This window comes from Pseudophryne corroboree (assembly GCF_028390025.1).
Source record: "Pseudophryne corroboree isolate aPseCor3 chromosome 7 unlocalized genomic scaffold, aPseCor3.hap2 SUPER_7_unloc_6, whole genome shotgun sequence".
In the NCBI taxonomy this organism is placed as follows: Eukaryota; Metazoa; Chordata; class Amphibia; order Anura; family Myobatrachidae; genus Pseudophryne; species Pseudophryne corroboree.
Window position 1 is genome coordinate 81370 of NW_026967615.1, and position 14373 is coordinate 95742.

Here is a 14373-nt window from a genome sequence, read left to right on the forward strand (position 1 = left end):
CAATGCGCAGCTCTTTGCAAAAGAGAGATATTGGCAAGGAAAAGCTGTCTTGTACCTTTGCATTTTTCTCCCAAACGAAGGACACTAGAATGAAAATTTTAAAGCCTCCTGTTAGGGCTTCATCTACACGGTATAGCCCTGAATTTTCCAATGCGCAGCTCTTTGCAAAAGAGAGATATTGGCAAGGAAAAGCTGTCTTGTACCTTTGCATTTTTCTCCCAAACGAAGGACACTAGAAAGAAAATTTTAAAGCCTCCTGAAAGGCCATCATCTACACGGCATAGCCCTAAATTTTCCAATGCGCAGCTCTTTGCAAAAGAGAGATATTGCTAAGGAAAAGCTGACTTGTACCTTTGCATTTTTCTCCCAAACGAAGGACACTAGAATGAAAATTTTAAAGCCTCCTGTTAGTGCTTCATCTACACGGTATAGCCCTGAATTTTTCAATGCGCAGCTCTTTGCAAAAGAGAGATATTGGCAAGGGAAAGCTGTCTTGTACCTTTGCATTTTTCTCCCAAACGAAGGACACTAGAATGAAAATTTTAAAGCCTCCTGTTAGTGCTTCATCTACACTGTATAGCCCTGAACATTTCAATGCGCAGCTCTTTGCAAAAGAGAGATATTGGCAAGGGAAAGCTGTCTTGTACCTTTGCATTTTTCTCCCAAACGAAGGACACTAGAATGAAAATTTTAAAGCCTCCTGTTAGGCCATCCTTTTGCGGCGCTTGGATGACCCCTAGTTCGCATTAAACACCTCCACCCTCCTTCGGTGTGGGGCTCATGTTGGCTATGCCCCAGCCCCTGAAGCATTCAAGCTGATTTCTTGCAGCAGCTGGGCACTGTAACAGCTCCAGAGCTGCTCTGTAAGGCAAGTAAAAGGGTGTGGGCCCTGCAGCACTACCTGTAGTTCGCATTGTGCGTTGGAAGGCACAAATTAAGCAGACGGGAGAAGTCAGGATAGTGCGCAAGGGCATAGAAGGGAGCGGCTCAAGAAAAGAGAAGTGGAAACAGACAGCAAACTAGGCTGGAGAGAGACCTGAGACAAAGAGATCTGAATTATACGAGAGCCGACCAGGGGAAACACAAATTATGCAGTCAAGTTTCTCACATTTGGGGAAATCACAGGAGCAGCACACCCAGAGTGCAATGGGTGAGCCTTGCCCTGGGAGAAGCACCTTCATGATCATAGTATCTCACCTGGCAGGTAAGTAGGAGTTGGGCTAGAGCTGGGGAGGGTCGCTGCTCGGGCACCCCCCTGTCAAGTGAAGGAGATCCAACTGAGGCAGCACAAGGAAACTCTCGAAAGAAGAACAAGGCTAGAGGAAGATCTGAGACAAATAAATCTGACTTTTACCAGAGCTGACCAGAGGAAAGAACAAACACAGTCCCCCACTACCACAAATAATGCAGTCGAGTTTCCCACATTTGGGGAAATCATACGGGTCAGCATACCCAGAATGCAATGAATGAACCTCACCCTGGGAGAACAATCTTCATGACCATGGTATCTCCTATGCAAAATAAGTATGATTTGGGATAGGGCTGGGGAGGGCCGCTGCTCAGGCACATCTCTGTCAAGTAAAGGAGATCCAACTGAGGCAGCACAAGGGAACTCTCATCTGGGGACAACAACTGCAGGGAGAACACATATTTTCAGATGAACATGGGAGGGCAGAAGGCTACCTAATACTGAAGCACCCCCAAACAACAAACCAAATGCAACAACTAGTGCAAGCATTCCTGGGGGAAGGCCTGCAGCAGATGGATTTGCATATGGTGATGTCATCCAAGCAGTGGGTCAAAGTTGGCTTCAACCCTCGTCTGCATATGAAAAGAGAAAAGGGCGTGCAGGGCATGGCAGCCTTTTGCGGCGCTTGGATGACCCCTAGTTCACATTAAACACCTCCACCCTCCTTCGGTGTGGGGCTCATGTTGGCTATGCCCCAGCCCCTGAAGCATTCAAGCTGATTTCTTGCAGCAGCTGGGCACTGTAACAGCTCCAGAGCTGCTCTGTAAGGCAAATAAAAGAGTGTGGGACCTGCAGCACTACCTGTAGTTCGCATTGTGCGTTGGAAGGCACAAAGTAAGCAGACGGGAGAAGTCAGGATAGTGCGCAAGGGCATAGAAGGGAGCGGCTCAAAAAAAGAGAAGTGGAAACAGACAGCAAACTAGGCTGGAGAGAGACCTGAGACAAAGAGATCTGAATTATACGAGAGCCGACCAGAGGAAACACAAATTATGCAGTCAAGTGTCCCACATTTGGGGAAATCAAAGGAGCAGCACACCCAGAGTGCAATGGGTAAGCCTTGCCCTGGGAGAAGCGCCTTCCTGATCATAGTATCTCACCTGGCAGGTAAGTATGAGTGGAGCTATGGGGAGGGTCGCTGCTCGGGCACCCCCCTGTCAAGTGAAGGAGATCCAACTGAGGTAGCACAAGGGAAGTCTCGGAAGAAGAACAAGGCTAGAGGAAGATCTGAGACAAAGAAATCTGACTTTTACCAGAGCTGACCAGAGGAAAGCACAAACACAGTCCCCCACTACCACAAATAATGCAGTTGAGTTTCCCACATTTGGGGAAATCACAGGGGTCAGCATACCTAGAAAGCAATGACTGAACCTCACCCTGGGAGAACAATCTTCATGACCATGGTATCTCCTATGCAAAATAAGTATAATTTGGGATAGGGTTGGGGAGGGCCGCTGCTCAGGCACATCTCTGACAAGTAAAGGAGATTCAACTGAGGCAGCACAAGGGAACTCTCATCTGGGGACAACAACTCCAGGGAGAACACATATTTTCAGATGAACATGGGAGGGCAGAAGGTTGCCTAATACTGAAGCACCCCCAAACAACAAACCAAATGCAACAACTTGTGCAAGCATTCCTGGGGGAAGGCCTGCAGCAGATGGATTTGCATATGGTGATGTCATCCAAGCAGTGGGTCAAAGTTGGCCTCAACCCTCGTCTGCATATGAAAAGAGAAATGGGGCGTGCAATGCATGGCAGCCTTTTGCGGCACTTGGATGACCCCTAGTTCGCATTAAACACCTCCACCCTCCTTCGGTGTGTGGGGCTCATGTTGGCTATGCCCCAGCCCCTGAAGCATTCAAGCTGATTTCTTGCAGCAGCTGGGCACTGTAACAGCTCCAGAGCTACTCTGTAAGGCAAGTAAAAGGGCGTGGGCCCTGCAGCACTACCTGTAGTTTGCATTGTGCATTGGAAGGCACAAAGTAAGCAGACGGGAGAAGTCAGGATAGTGCGCAAGGGCATAGAAGGGAGCGGCTCAAGAAAAGAGAAGTGGAAACAGACAGCAAACTAGGCTGGAGAGAGACCTGAGACAAAGAGATCTGAATTATACGAGAGCCGACAAGGGGAAACACAAATTATGCAGTCAAGTTTCCCACATTTGGGGAAATCACAGGAGCAGCACACCCAGAGTGCAATGGGTGAGCCTTGCCCTGGGAGAAGCACCTTCATGATCATAGTATCTCACCTGGCAGGTAAGTAGGAGTTGGGCTAGAGCTGGGGAGGGTCGCTGCTCGGGCACCCCCCTGTCAAGTGAAGGAGATCCAACTGAGGCAGCACAAGAGAACTCTCGAAAGAAGAACAAGGCTAGAGGAAGATCTGAGACAAAGAAATCTGGCTTTTACCAGAGCTGACCAGAGGAAAGCACAAACACAGTCCCCCACTACCACAAATAATGCAGTCGAGTTTCCCACATTTGGGGAAATCACAGGGGTCAGCATACCCAGAATGCAATGTATGAACCTCACCCTGGGAGAACAATCTTCATGACCATGGTATCTCCTATGCAAAATAAGTATGATTTGGGATAGGGCTGGGGAGGGCCGCTGCTCAGGCACATCTCTGTCAAGTAAAGGAGATTCAACTGAGGCAGCACAAGGGAACTCTCATCTGGGGACAACAACTGCAGGGAGAACACATATTTTCAGATGAACATGGGAGGGCAGAAGGCAGCCTAATACTGAAGCACCCCCAAACAACAAAACAAATGCAACAACTAGTACAAGCATTCCTGGGGGAAGGCCTGCAGCAGATGGATTTGCATATGGTGATGTCATCCAAGCAGTGGGTCAAAGTTGGCTTCAACCCTCGTCTGCATATGAAAAGAGAAAAGGGGCGTGCAGGGCATGGCGGCCTTTTGCGGCGCTTGGATGACCCCTAGTTCGCATTAAACACCTCCAACCTACTTCGGTGTGGGGCTCATGTTGGCTATGCCCCAGCCCCTGAAGCATTCAAGCTGATTACTTGCAGCAGCTGGGCACTGTAATAGCTCCAGAGCTGCTCTGTAAGGCAAGTAAAAGGGTGTGGGCCCTGCAGCACTACCTGTAGTTCGCATTGTGCGTTGGAAGGCACAAAGTAAGCAGACGGGAGAAGTCAAGATAGTGCGCAAGGGCATAGAAGGGAGCGGCTCAAGAAAAGAGAAGTGGAAATAGACAGCAAACTAGGCTGGAGAGAGACCTGAGACAAAGAGATCTGAATTATACGAGAGCCGACCAGGGGAAACACAAATTATGCAGTCAACTTTCCCACATTTGGGGAAATCGCAGGAGCAGCACACCCAGAGTGCAATGGATGAGCCTTGCCCTGGGAGAAGCACCTTCATGATCATGAAGGTGCTTCTCCCAGGGCAAGGCTCACCCATTGCACTCTGTGTGTGCTACTCCTGCGATTTCCCCAAATGTGGGAAACTTGACTGCATAATTTGTGTTTCCCCTGGTTGGCTCTCGTATAATTCAGATCTCTTTGTCTCAGGTCTCTCTCCAGCCTAGTTTGCTGTCTGTTTCCACTTCTCTTTTCTTGAGCCGCTCCCTTCTATGCCCTTGCGCACTATCTTGACTTCTCCCGTCTGCGTACTTTGTGCCTTCCAACGCACAATGCGAACTACAGGTAGTGCTGCAGGGCCCACGCCCTTTTACTTGCCTTACAGAGTAGCTCTGGAGCTGTTACAGTGCCCAGCTGCTGCAAGAAATCAGCTTGAATGCTTCAGGGGCTGGGGCATGGCCAACATGAGCCCCACACCGAAGGAGGGTGGGGGTGTTTAATGCAAACTAGGGGTCATCCAAGCGCCGCAAAAGGCCGCCATGCCCTGCATACCCCTTTTCTCTTTTCATATGCAGATGAGGGTTCCAGCCAACTTTGGCCCACTGCTTCGCTGACATCACCGTATGCAAATCCATCTTCTGCAGACCTTCCCCAAGGAATGCTTGCACTAGTTGTTGCATTTGGTTTGTTGTTTGGGGGTGCTTCAGTATTAGGCAGCCTTCTGCCCTCCCATGTTCATCTGAAAATATGTGTTCTCCCTGCAGTTGTTGTCCCCAGATGAGAGTTCCCTTGTGCTGCCTCAGTTGAATCTCCTTTACTTGACAAGGGAGGCATTTTGGATTTTTTCTTTGGGTACCCTTACACCTGATGGTCTGAATGAGAGCATCGAACTGAACAACATTGGCAGTCTCTGAAGATTTTATCTATTGATTTACCTAATATATTATTTATTGAATATCCATTTATTGTATGTTTAATAAATAAACAAAATTATTAGAAGTAGCTATTTTGGGAACAGCTTTCCTCTTAGGATGAAACTGTATAATCCTGTTGTGTGTGTTCCTTTAAAGTTCTTTAGTAAAATCCACTAGTAATGATGAACATCAGATTTCTTCCTCCATCCTCTTTTTACACTTTCTCTTGGTTCTATATATATATTTTTTTATTTTTATTTTATTTTTTTCCCCTCCTTCTCCCAAAAGGCCCCCCTCCCTCCCCCCCTCCCTGTTTTAAATTTTAAAATCTTTAAATCTTTAAATCTTTGAATCCTTAAATTGTCTGTTTAATATTTATTTTTTATTCAATTCTTTTTGTTGTTTAAGCAGCAATGTAATTATTCCAGGGGTTAAAATAATGAAATATAGAAATAATATTAACAAAAATTAAAGGTAAAAATTAATTGATAGAATGATCCCATTAAAAGTAAATAAATAATATGGATGTTAAGTTGAGCGGGTTGGATTCAAACATGGGACTCGCTGCATAGAATGCAGGTGATGTTTCCCCTGCGCCACGAGAGCAGCTTTAGTAGTGGCATGGATTTATGTTACCCTAAAAGGTTTTATATAAGTAAATGGGGATCCTTAGTGCTGAGTTTCTGAATTATGTATATGTGATTATAGATATGAGGTATTGATTGAAAGATTAGAGGTTAATCTGTATATAGATTATATATTTTCTGTTATTTTTTAAACCACCTTGTTGCTTATTTTATTATTATTATTTTTAATCACCATGTTGCTTATTTTTATATTATGAAATGCCTTTATATGTGCAATTGCAATTAGAAAGTTGTTCCATATATGAGTCATTACATGTATGCATCCAATTAGTATATGTATGTATCCAATCAACTAATTAGTAATGCTATTGGTCCGGTGCATTTTAAAAAGAGCCTGCTAGGCTGCTGATGTATCCTCTGACGAAACCGCTCTTGGATAACAACGGAGAAACACGTAAGAAGGTGACTACCGGACACTCTGATTGCTGAGATATAAGCCCGTTCATGAACGAGCTACATCACGGCGGACGTCTGATGTAAAGACAGCGGTGAAGGGGAAAAAGCAATTTGAGAGCGAGCAAAAGGAGGTCTCTACCCCACGGCAGGGAGGAATATCCCGACCGCGAGTGCCAATAAGATCCAGCCACGGTTAACGGGGGTCGTAGCATACCGCTGTGTTTCACCAACCATCACAGCGCTCTCCCCCTGTTTTCTTTCATTACTCACGTGAGTTACATATGAACTTTAACTGCAGTAAATAAGAGGCGTTGGTTACAACTGTTGCTGTTCATCCACAAGAAGGAATTTAATGTATCAATTACAATTGGAAAGTAACGATTAAATTACAACAGCTGTATCCAGGAGGATTTTTTGGACACTTTAATAGACATTCCGTTGTCATCAAGGGCAATATGAAATAGATACTGATTACATTTAGATATGGATAGTGGTGCCTATATATGTTGACTCCATTGTATTTTATTGAATGTGGGTTTCTTCTGTCTATATATATTTTTTAAAAATAAAGAGCTTGTATATTTTATTTTTTGCGCTCCCTTGATAACAAGTGTGATTATCTTTAAAATTTGGTTTATTATTGGTAGAACAGTACTACCTATGGGAGCAGCATTTTATAATATATGGTGAAAATTAATAGATGTATAAAGATTAAATAAGCAACAAATTGGTGAAATAGATACGTTTTGATAGGAGCGCTGGGTTCTATATATATATATTGACATTTGGTTATATATATGTATAGACTTTATAAATTCTTGACAGAGATGTGCCTGAGCAGCGGGCCGCCAGCCCTATCCCAAATCATACTTATTTTGCATAGGAGATACCATGGTCATGAATATTGTTCTCCCAGGGTGAGGTTCATTCATTACATTCTGGGTATGCTGATCCCTGTGATTTCCCCAAATGTGGGAAACTCGACTGCATTATTTGTGGTAGTGAGGGACTGTGTTTGTGCTTTCCTCTGGTCAGCTCTGGTAAAAGTCAGATTTCTTTGTCTCAGATCTTCCTCTAGCCTTGTTCTTCTTTCGAGAGTTCCCTTGTGCTGCCTCAGTTGGATCTCCTTCACTTGACAGGGGGGTGCCCGAGCAGCGACCATCCCCTGCTCTAGCCCAACTCCTACTTACCTGCCAGGTGAGATACTATGATCATGAAGGTGCTTCTCCCAGGGCAAGGCTCACCCATTGCACTCTGGGTGTGCTGCTCCTGCGGTTTCCCCAAATGTTGGACACTTGACTGCATAATTTGTGTTTCCCCTGGTCGGCTCTCATATAATTCAGATCTCTTTGTCTCAGGTCTCTCTCCAGCCTAGTTTGCTGTCTGTTTCCACTTCTCTTTTCTTGAGCCGCTCCCTTCTTTGCCCTTGCGCACTATCCTGACTTCTCCCGTCTGCTTACTTTGTGCCTTCCAACGCACAATGCAAACTACAGGTAGTGCTGCAGGGCCCACGCCCTTTTACTTGCCTTACAGAGCAGCTCTGGAGCTGTTACAGTGCCCAGCTGCTGCAAGAAATCAGCTTGAATGCTTCAGGGGCTGGGGCATAGCCAACATGAGCCCCACACCGAAGGAGGGTGGAGGTGTTTAATGCGAACTAGGGGTCATCCAAGCGCCGCAAAAGGCCGCCATGCCCTACACGCCCCTTTTCTCTTTTCATATGCAGACGAGAGTTGAAGCCAACTTTGACCCACTGCTTGGATGACATCACCATATGCAAATCCATTTGCTGCATGCCTTCCCCCGGGAATGCTTGCACTAGTTTTTGCATTTGGTTTGTTGTTTGGGGGTGCTTCAGTATTAGGCAGCCTTCTGCCCTTCCATGTTCATCTGAAAATATGTGTTCTCCCTGCAGTTGTTGTCCCCAGATGAGAGTTCCCTTGTGCTGCCTCAGTTGAATCTCCTTTACTTGACAGAGATGTGCCTGAGCAGCGGCCCTCCCCAGCCCTATCCCAAATCATACTTATTTTGCATAGGAGATACCATTTTCATGAAGATTGTTCTCCCAGGGTGAGGTTCATTCATTGCATTCTGGGTATGCTGACCCCTGTGATTTCCCCAAATGTGGGAAACTCGACTGCATTATTTGTGGTAGTGGGGGACTGTGTTTGTGCTTTTCTCTTGTCAGCTCTGGTAAAAGTCAGATTTATTTGTCTCAGATTTTCCTCTAGCCTTGTTCTTCTTTCGAGAGTTCCCTTGTGCTGCCTCAGTTGGATCTCCTTCACTTGACAGGTGGGTGCCCGAGCAGCGACCCTCCCCAGCTCTAGCCCAACTCCTACTTACCTGCCAGGTGAGATACTATGATCATGAAGGTGCTTATCCCAGGGCAAGGCTCACCCATTGCACTCTGGTTGTGCTGCTCCTGTGATTTCCCCAAATGTGGGAAACTTGACTGCATAATTTGTGTTTCCCCTGGTCGGCTCTCGTATAATTCAGATCTCTTTGTCTCAGGTCTCTCTCCAGCCTAGTTTGCTGTCTGTTTCCACTTCTCTTTTCTTGAGACTCTCCCTTCTATGCCCTTGCGCACTATCCTGACTTCTCCCGTCTGCTTACTTTGTGCCTTCCAACGCACAATGCAAGCTACAGGTAGTGCGGCAGGGCCCACGCCCTTTTACTTGCCTTACAGAGCAGCTCTGGAGCTGTTACAGTCCCCAGCTGCTGCAAGAAATCAGCTTGAATGCTTCAGGGGCTGGGGCATAGCCAACATGAGCCCCACACCGAAGGAGGGTGGAGGTGTTTAATGCGAACTAGGGGTCATCCAAGCGCCGCAAAAGGCCGCCATGCCCTGCACGCCCCTTTTCTCTTTTCATATGCAGACGAGGGTTGAAGCCAACTTTGACCCACTGCTTGGATGACATCACCATATGCAAATCCATCTGCTGCAGGCCTTCCCCCAGGAATGCTTGCACTAGTTGTTGCATTTGGTTTGTTGTTTGGGGGTGCTTCAGTATTAGGCAGCCTTCTGCCCTACCATGTTCATCTGAAAATATGTGTTCTCCCTGCAGTTGTTGTCCCCAGATGAGAGTTCCCTTGTGCTGCCTCAGTTGAATCTCCTTTACTTGACAGAGATGTGCCTGAGCAGCGGCCCTCCCCAGCCCTATCCCAAATCATACTTATTTTGCATAGGAGATACCATGGTCATGAAGATTGTTCTCCCAGGGTGAGGTTCAGTCATTGCATTCTGGGTATGCTGACCCCTGTGATTTCCCCAAATGTGGGAAACTCGACTGCATTATTTGTGGTACTGGGGGACTGTGTTTGTGCTTTCCTCTGGTCAGCTCTGGTAAAAGTCAGATTTCTTTGTCTCAGATCTTCCTCTAGCCTTGTTCTTCTTTCGAGAGTTCCCTTGTGCTGCCTCAGTTGGATCTCCTTCACTTGACAGGGGGGTGCCCGAGCAACGACCCTCCCCAGCTCTAGCCCCACTCCTACTTACCTGCCAGGTGAGATACTATGATCAGGAAGGTGCTTCTCCCAGGGCAAGGCTCATCCATTGCACTCTGGGTGTGCTGCTCCTGTGATTTCCCCAAATGTGGGACACTTGACTGCATAATTTGTGTTTCCTCTGGTCGGCTCTCGTATAATTCAGATCTCTTTGTCTCAGGTCTCTCTCCAGCCTAGTTTGCTGTCTGTTTCCACTTCTCTTTTTTTGAGCCGCTCCCTTCTATGCCCTTGCGCACTATCCTGACTTCTCCCGTCTGCTTACTTTGGGCCTTCCAACGCACAATGCGAACTACAGGTAGTGCTGCAGGTCCCACACCCTTTTACTTGCCTTACAGACCAGCTCTGGAGCTGTTACAGTGCCCAACTGCTGCAAGAAATCAGCTTGAATGCTTCAGGGGCTGGGGCATAGCCAACATGAGCCCCACACCGAAGGAGGGTGGAGGTGTTTAATGCGAACTAGGGGTCATCCAAGCGCTGCAAAAGGCTGCCATGCCCTGTACGCCCCTTTTCTCTTTTCATATGCAGACGAGGGTTGAAGCCAACTTTGACCCATTGCTTGGATGACATCACCATATGCAAATCCATCTGCTGCAGGCCTTCCCCCAGGAATGCTTGCACTAGTTGTTGCATTTGGTTTGTTGTTTGGGGGTGCTTCAGTATTAGGCAGCCTTCTGCCCTCCCATGTTCATCTGAAAATATGTGTTCTCTCTGCAGTTGTTGTACCCAGATGAGAGTTCCCTTGTGCTGCCTCAGTTGAATCTCCTTTACTTGACAGAGATGTGCCTGAGCAGCGGCCCTCCCCAGCCCTATCCCAAATCATACTTATTTTGCATAGGAGATACCATGGTCATGAAGATTGTTCTCCCAGGGTGAGGTTCATTCATTGCATTCTGGGTATGCTGACCACTGTGATTTCCCCAAATGTGGGAAACTCGACTGCATTATTTGTGGTAGTGGGGGACTGTGTTTGTGCTTTCTTCTGGTCAGCTCTGGTAAAAGTCAGATTTCTTTGTATCAGATCTTCCTCTAGCCTTGTTCTTCTTTCGAGAGTTCCCTTGTGCTGCCTCAGTTGGATCTCCTTCACTTGACAGGGGGGTGCCCGAGCAGCGACCCTCCCCAGCTCTAGCCCAACTCCTACTTACCTGCCAAGTGAGATACTATTAAGTTGATTTTTGAAAGAAAACAATACTGTCAATATACTATTAAAACAAATTAAAATGGTAAAAGTTATTGTACTTTAAGTAAAAATAAAAGAGCTAAAATATCAATCCCAGTTTTGGATTACTTTAATTAACAAAAAAAATGCATATAGCAGAGGATAGTTTCAATCTGCCTACCTCTGGGTTATGGGCCCAGCATGCTTCCATTGCAGTACTCTGCTGCACATGTAAGTGCAAGAGATCCTGAAGCACTCACTCATCATGGGAAAGTACCAATGTGTTTCTTCGTTGGTTGATGGAAGAAACATCTTACAAAAACTCTCCAGATTATTGACTTTTTAAAGTTTTTCTAGGAAACGTTCTAGATGTATGCTTATTAGCCTTTGTCAGTATTTACTTTTTGCGAAGTGTATCTGTGGCACAATCGGTTAGTGTGTCCGGCTACTAACCAAAAGGTTGGTGGTTCAATCCCACCCAGGGACGTAATTGACCTTGTTATCAGATTTTGGTGATCTTTAAGTAGACAAGTCAAAATTTCAAACCCCCTGTTATGGTGTAGGATACCTGGCCTTTTCTGATGTAATCAGAGTTAGATTTGATTCAGTGATTTAATAAAAACAGCTAGGAAGCACAATTTAGCAGTGGGTTGCAGAGAAAAAGAAATATGCTGGCAAAAAAAATCCAATTGAGTGATTAAACAGCTCTTCATTTTCTGGCTTTATTTTTATGCTAACAAATTTGTTCTCTGAAAAGTGTCCACAAAGCCAAGTCTCTGATTAACACCTTTGTAGGGATGGTTTTTCACCTATTACTAAATTAAACTTGCTTCATTGGAAAGGCAGCAAGATGCATCCTCATTTCAATTTCTACTGAAATAATACAGGTTGACACCAGGAAACATTAACGCCACTGCATCCTTGCTGCTTTCTCATGTGGAAGTCTGTTTAATGTGAAAACAAGGTGATATCTAATTAGCACACAGGTAAGGAATTAAGAAAATCTTTATTTAAGGGTGAAGATGTTTCTCACAAAATCGTTGCCCCAATGCATCATTGAAATTCAAGCTGGAAAGATGATTTTAATATATCACTTGTACATTTTGTATTGCTCTTCTGGTGACAATGTAGTTTGTTTTTGTCAATTACCCTTTTAATAATAGGGTAAAGAAAATTAAGTGGATTTTTTAGAGAAAACTATACTGTCAATATACTATTCAAACAAATTAAAATGGTAAAAGTTATTGTACTTCAAGTAAAAATAAAAGAGCAAAAATATCAATCCCAGTTTTGATTACTTAAATTAACAAAAAAAATGCATAAAGCAAAGGATAGTTTCAATCTGCCTACCTCTGGGTTATGGGCCCAGCATGCTTCCATTGCAGTACTCTGCTGCACATGTAAGTGCAAGAGATCCTGAAGCACTCACTCATCATGGGAAAGTACCAATGTTTTTCTTCGTTAGTTGATGGAAGAAACATTTTACAAAACTCTCCAGATTATTGACTTTTTAAAGTTTTTCTAGGAAACGTTCTAGATGTATGCTTATTAGCCTTTGTCAGTATGTACATTTTGCGAAGTGTCTCTGTGGCGCAATCGGTTAGTGTGTCCAGCTTCTAACCAAAAGGTTGGTGGTTCAATCCCACCCAGGGACGTTATTGACCTTGTTATCAGATTTTGGTGATCTTTAAGTAGACAAGTCAAAACTTCAAACCCCCTGTTATGGTGCAGGGTACCTGGCCTTCTCTGATGTAATCAGAGTTAGATTTGATTCAGTGATTTTATAAAAACAGCTAGGAAGCACAATTTAGCAGTGGGTTGCAGAGAAAAAGAAATATGCTGGCAAAAAAAATCCAATTGAGTGATTAAACAGCTCTTAATTTTCTGGCTTTATTTTTATGCTAACAAATTTGTTCTCTGAAAAGTGTCCACAAAGCCAAGTCTCTGATTAACACTTTTGTAAGGATGGTTTTTAACCTATTACTAAATTAAACTTGCTTCATTGGAAAGGCAGCAAGATGCATCCTCATTTCAATGTCTACTGAAATAATACAGGTTGACACCAGGAAACATTAACGCCACTGCATCCTTGCTGTTTTCTCATGTGGAAGTCTGTTTAATGTGAAAACAAGGTGATATCTAATTAGCACACAGGTAAGGAATTAAGAAAATCTTTATTTAAGGGTGAAAATGTTTCTCACAAAATCGTTGCCCCAATGCATCATTGAAATTCAAGCTGGAAAGATGATTTTAATATATCACTTGTACATTTTGTATTGCTCTTCTGGTGACAATGTAGTTTGTTTTTGTCAATTTCCATTTTAATAATAGGGTAAAGAAAATTAAGTGGATTTTTAAAAGAAAACAATACTTTCAATATACTATTAAAACAAATTAAAATGGTAAAAGTTATTGTACTTTAATGAAAAATAAAAGAGCAAAAATATCAATCCCAGTTTTGGATTACTTTAATTAACAAAAAAAATGCATATAGCAGAGGATAGTTTTTATCTGCCTACCTCTGGGTTATGGGCCCAGCATGCTTCCATTGCAGTACTCTGCTGCACATGTAAGTGCAAGAGATACTGAAGCACTCACTCATCATGGAAAAGTACCAATGTGTTTCTTCGTTGGTGGATGGAAGAAACATCTTACAAAAACTCTCCATATTATTGACTTTTTAAAGTTTTTCTAGGAAACGTTTTAGATGAATGCTTATTAGCCTTTGTCAGTATGTAATTTTGCAAAGTGTCTCTGTGGCGCAATCAGTTAGTGTGTACGGCTATAAACCAAAAGGTTGGTGGTTCAATCCCACCCAGGGACGTAATTGACCTTGTTATCAGATTTTGGTGATCTTTAAGTAGACAAGTCAAAATTTCAAACCCCCTCTTATGGTGTAGGGTACCTGGCCTTCTCTGATGTAATCAGAGTTAGATTTGATTCAGTGATTTTATAAAAACAGCTAGGAAGCACAATTTAGCAGTGGGTTGCAGAGAAAAAGAAATATGCTGGCAAAAAAATCCAATTGAGTGATTAAACAGCTCTTAATTTTCTGGCTTTATTTTTATGCTAACAAATTTGTTCTCTAAAAAGTGTCCACAAAGCCAAGTCTCTGATTAACACCTTTGTAGGGATGGTTTTTCACCTATTACTAAATTAAATTTGCTTCATTGGAAAGGCAGCAAGATGCATCCT

At 44.2% G+C, this 14373-nt stretch overlaps 13 non-coding genes and 2 pseudogenes across 13 annotated transcripts; 8 read left to right on the top strand and 7 right to left on the bottom strand.

Annotated features, from left to right (window-relative positions):
• Positions 1–1049: 1049 nt before the first annotated feature.
• On the bottom strand, positions 1050–1212 carry LOC134986975 (U1 spliceosomal RNA). Its single transcript, XR_010192736.1, has one exon. It is a non-coding gene; the product is annotated as a U1 spliceosomal RNA (small nuclear RNA).
• Positions 1213–1364: 152 nt separating this feature from the next.
• Positions 1365–1528, bottom strand: LOC134986890 (U1 spliceosomal RNA). Its single transcript, XR_010192660.1, has one exon. It is a non-coding gene; the product is annotated as a U1 spliceosomal RNA (small nuclear RNA).
• A 670-nt stretch (positions 1529–2198) lies between these two features.
• LOC134986929 (U1 spliceosomal RNA) lies at positions 2199–2361 on the bottom strand. Its single transcript, XR_010192696.1, has one exon. It is a non-coding gene; the product is annotated as a U1 spliceosomal RNA (small nuclear RNA).
• Positions 2362–2509: 148 nt separating this feature from the next.
• LOC134986884 (U1 spliceosomal RNA) lies at positions 2510–2673 on the bottom strand. The gene has a single exon (XR_010192654.1). It is a non-coding gene; the product is annotated as a U1 spliceosomal RNA (small nuclear RNA).
• Positions 2674–3373: 700 nt separating this feature from the next.
• Positions 3374–3509, bottom strand: LOC134986951 (U1 spliceosomal RNA; annotated as a pseudogene).
• A 152-nt stretch (positions 3510–3661) lies between these two features.
• LOC134987057 (U1 spliceosomal RNA) lies at positions 3662–3825 on the bottom strand. Its single transcript, XR_010192809.1, has one exon. It is a non-coding gene; the product is annotated as a U1 spliceosomal RNA (small nuclear RNA).
• A 671-nt stretch (positions 3826–4496) lies between these two features.
• LOC134987028 (U1 spliceosomal RNA) lies at positions 4497–4660 on the bottom strand. The gene has a single exon (XR_010192783.1). It is a non-coding gene; the product is annotated as a U1 spliceosomal RNA (small nuclear RNA).
• LOC134987035 (U1 spliceosomal RNA) lies at positions 4601–4764 on the top strand. Its single transcript, XR_010192788.1, has one exon. It is a non-coding gene; the product is annotated as a U1 spliceosomal RNA (small nuclear RNA).
• A 2626-nt stretch (positions 4765–7390) lies between these two features.
• On the top strand, positions 7391–7554 carry LOC134986892 (U1 spliceosomal RNA). Its single transcript, XR_010192662.1, has one exon. It is a non-coding gene; the product is annotated as a U1 spliceosomal RNA (small nuclear RNA).
• A 152-nt stretch (positions 7555–7706) lies between these two features.
• On the top strand, positions 7707–7848 carry LOC134987005 (U1 spliceosomal RNA; annotated as a pseudogene).
• A 692-nt stretch (positions 7849–8540) lies between these two features.
• Positions 8541–8704, top strand: LOC134986872 (U1 spliceosomal RNA). The gene has a single exon (XR_010192643.1). It is a non-coding gene; the product is annotated as a U1 spliceosomal RNA (small nuclear RNA).
• A 152-nt stretch (positions 8705–8856) lies between these two features.
• Positions 8857–9019, top strand: LOC134986990 (U1 spliceosomal RNA). Its single transcript, XR_010192749.1, has one exon. It is a non-coding gene; the product is annotated as a U1 spliceosomal RNA (small nuclear RNA).
• A 671-nt stretch (positions 9020–9690) lies between these two features.
• LOC134986867 (U1 spliceosomal RNA) lies at positions 9691–9854 on the top strand. Its single transcript, XR_010192638.1, has one exon. It is a non-coding gene; the product is annotated as a U1 spliceosomal RNA (small nuclear RNA).
• A 152-nt stretch (positions 9855–10006) lies between these two features.
• On the top strand, positions 10007–10169 carry LOC134986946 (U1 spliceosomal RNA). The gene has a single exon (XR_010192713.1). It is a non-coding gene; the product is annotated as a U1 spliceosomal RNA (small nuclear RNA).
• Positions 10170–10840: 671 nt separating this feature from the next.
• LOC134986883 (U1 spliceosomal RNA) lies at positions 10841–11004 on the top strand. Its single transcript, XR_010192653.1, has one exon. It is a non-coding gene; the product is annotated as a U1 spliceosomal RNA (small nuclear RNA).
• Positions 11005–14373: the final 3369 nt, after the last annotated feature.